Here is a 3,310-nt window from a genome sequence, read left to right as displayed (position 1 = left end):
GGGAGGCCAAGGTGGGTGAATCACTTGAGGTCAGGAGTTTGAGACCAGCCTGGGTAACATGGTGAGACCCTGACTCTACTAACAACACAAAAACTAGCCAGGCATGATGGCACAAGACTGTACTCCCAGCTACTCGGGAGGCTGAGGTGGGAGGATCGCTTGAGTCCAGAAGGTCAAGGCTGCAATGAGCTGTGATCCTGCCAGTATGCTCCAACCTGGGCGACAGAGTGAGACCCTGTCTCAAAAAACAACAACAACAAAAGGCTGGGCACAGTGGCTCACGCCTGTAATCCCAGCACTTTGGGAGGCCAAGGCCAGTGGATCACGTGAGGCCAGGAGTTTGAGACCAGCCTGGGCAACTTGGTGAAAACCCATCTCTAGTAAAAATACAAAAATTAGACAGGTGTGATGGCACACACTACTTTGGAGGCTGGGGCACGAGTTGCTTGAACCCAGGAGGCGGAGGTTGCAGTGAGCCAAGATCGTGCCACTGCGCTCCAGCCTGAGCAACAGAGGAAGACTCCGTCTCAGATAATAATAAATAAATAAATACTACAATTTGTTTATTCATTCACCCGTTGATGGAAATTATTTATATTGTTCCCAGGTTTGGCTATTATAAATAAAGCTGCGTCATGCCTGTAATCGCAGCACTTTGAGAGCCTGAGGCAGGAGAATCATTTGAACCCAGGAGTTTGAGACTAGCCTGGGCAACAAATTGAGACTCTGTCTCTATTTAAAAAAAAAAAAAATTAAATTTAGCCAGATGCATGGGCGCAGTGGCTCACACCTGTAATCCTAGCATTTTGGGAGGCTGAGGCCGGCAGATTACTGAGGTTGGGAGTTCAAGACCAGTCTGGCCAACATTGTGAAACCCTGCCTCCACTAAAAATGTAAAAAATTAGCCACGTGCAGTGGCGTGCACCTGTAGTCCCAGCTACTCAGGAGGCTGAGGCAGAAGAATCACTTGAACCCGAGAAAGTGGAGGCTGCGGTAAGCTGAGATCGCACCACTGCACTCCAGCCTGGGCTACAGAGCAAGACTTCTTCTCAAAAAAAAAAAAAAAAAAAAAAATGGCTGGGCGCAGTGGTTCACGCCTGTAATCCCAGCACTTTGGGAGTCCAAGGCGGGCAGATCACGAGGTCAGGAGACCGAGACCATCCTGGCTAACATGGTAAAACTCCGTCTCTACTAAAAACACAAAAACTTAGCCAAGTGGGAGTGGTGGTGGGTGCCTGTAGTTCCAGCTACTAGGGAGGCTGAGGCAGGAGGATCCCTGGAACCCGGGAAGCGGAGCTTGCAGTGAGCCGAGATTGCATCACTGCACTCCAACCTGGGCAACAGAGCGAGCTTCTGTCTCTAAATAAATAAATAAATAAATAAATAAAATAATTAGCCAGACGCAGTGGTATATGCCTATAGTCCTAGCTACTGGGGAGGCTGAGGCAGGAGGATGGCTTGAGTCCAGGAGTTCGAGGCTGCAGTGAGCCATGATCGTACTACCGCACTCCAGTCTAGGTGACAGAGTGAGACCCTGTCTCAAAAAAAATAAATAAATACATAAATAAGTGAAGAACTGCTTTGAGTTCTTTTGGGTATATACACAGGAGCAGAATTACTACATATAGTTCTGTGTTAAATATTTTGAGGAGCCTCCATACCATTTTCCACAGCAGCTGTATCTTTTTCCATTCCCACCAACAGTGCACAAGGGTTCCAGTTTCTCCATATCCTTACAACAATTATTTTCTTTTTCTTTTTTTATTTTTTTGAGACAGAGTTTCGCTCCTGTCACCGAGGCTGGAGTGGAATGGCACGATCTTGGCTCACTGCAACCTCTTCCTCCCGGGTTCAAGTGATTCACCTGCTTCAGCCTCCTGAGTAGTGGGGATTACAGGTGCCCGCCACCACACCTAGCTAATTTTTGTATTTTTTTTAGTAGAGACGGTGGGGAGTTTCACCATGTTAGCCAGGCTGGTCTTGAATTCCTGACCTCAGGTGATCTGCCCGCCTTGGCCACCCAAAGTGCTGGGATTACAGGCGTGAACCACCGCGCCCAGCCAACACTTGTTATTTTCTGTTGCTTTAATACTAGCCATCCTGATGGGTGTGAGGTGGTACCCCACTGTGGTTTTGTGTTTCCTGTCTTTCGTTAATACAATTAATACTGCAATGAGGCCGGGTGTGGTGGCTCGCATGGTGGCTCACTTTGGGAGGCCGAGGCCGGCAGATCACCTGAAGTCAGATCACCTGAGGTCGGGAGTTCGAGACCAGCCTGACCAACATGAAGAAACCCCATCTCTACTAAAAATACATTAGCCAGGCATGGTGGCGCATGCCTGTAATCCCAGCTACACGGGAGCCTGAGGCATGAGAATCGCTTGAACCAGGGAGGCGGAGGTTGTGGTGAGCCGAGATGGTGCCATTGCACTCCAGCCTGGGCAACAAGAGTGAAACCCTGGCCAAAAAAAAAAAAAAAAAAAAAAACAAACTGCAATGAAAAGCCTTGAGTATAAGGTAGGGTGCGCAATCTTCCTCCTAATCACAGAAATGTAAAATAAAAATTAAAAATAAACTAAGAGCCATCCTGGCCAACATGGTGAAACCCCATCTCTACTAAAAATACCAAAATTAAGGTCAGGCACGGTGGCTCATGCCTGTAATCCCAGCACTTTGGGAGGCCGAGGCCGGTGGATCACGAGGTCAAGAGATCGAGACTACCCTGGCCAACATGGTGAAACCCTGTCTCTACTAAAAATACAAAAAATTATCCGGGCGTGGTGGCAGGCACCTGTAGTCCCAACTACTCAGGAGACTGAGGCAGGAGAATCACTTGAACCCGGGAGGCAGAGGTTGCAGTGAGCCGAGATTGTGCCACTGCACTCCTGCCTGGGCGACAGAGCAAGACCCTGTCTCAAAAACAAACAAAAAGGCCGGGGGCGATGGCTCATGTCTGTAATCCCAGCACTTTGGGAGGCCGAGGCGGGTGGATCACAAGGTCAGGAGTTCAAGACCAGCCTGGCCAACATGGTGAAATCCCGTCTCTACTAAAAATACAAAAATTGGCCAGTTGTGGTGGCGCATGCCTGTAATACCCAGCTTCTTGGGAGGCTGAGACAGGAGAATCGCTTGAACCCAGGAGGCAGAAGTTGCAGTGAGCACCGCACTTCAGCCTGGGAGATGAGAATCCGCCTCAAAAAAAAAAAAAAAAAAAAAGGAGATCTCTGCTCTTCTGACGGATTAGCAAAAACCCAAGAGTTTGCAACATCCACTGCCAGCAAGGCTGGGGGAGGGCACTCACATAAATGCT

This window comes from Gorilla gorilla, chromosome 4 (genome assembly GCF_029281585.2).
Source record: "Gorilla gorilla gorilla isolate KB3781 chromosome 4, NHGRI_mGorGor1-v2.1_pri, whole genome shotgun sequence".
NCBI classification, from domain to species: domain Eukaryota; kingdom Metazoa; phylum Chordata; class Mammalia; order Primates; family Hominidae; genus Gorilla; species Gorilla gorilla.
The sequence above is the reverse complement of the archived record's forward strand: the minus strand, read 5'-3'. Positions refer to the sequence as shown.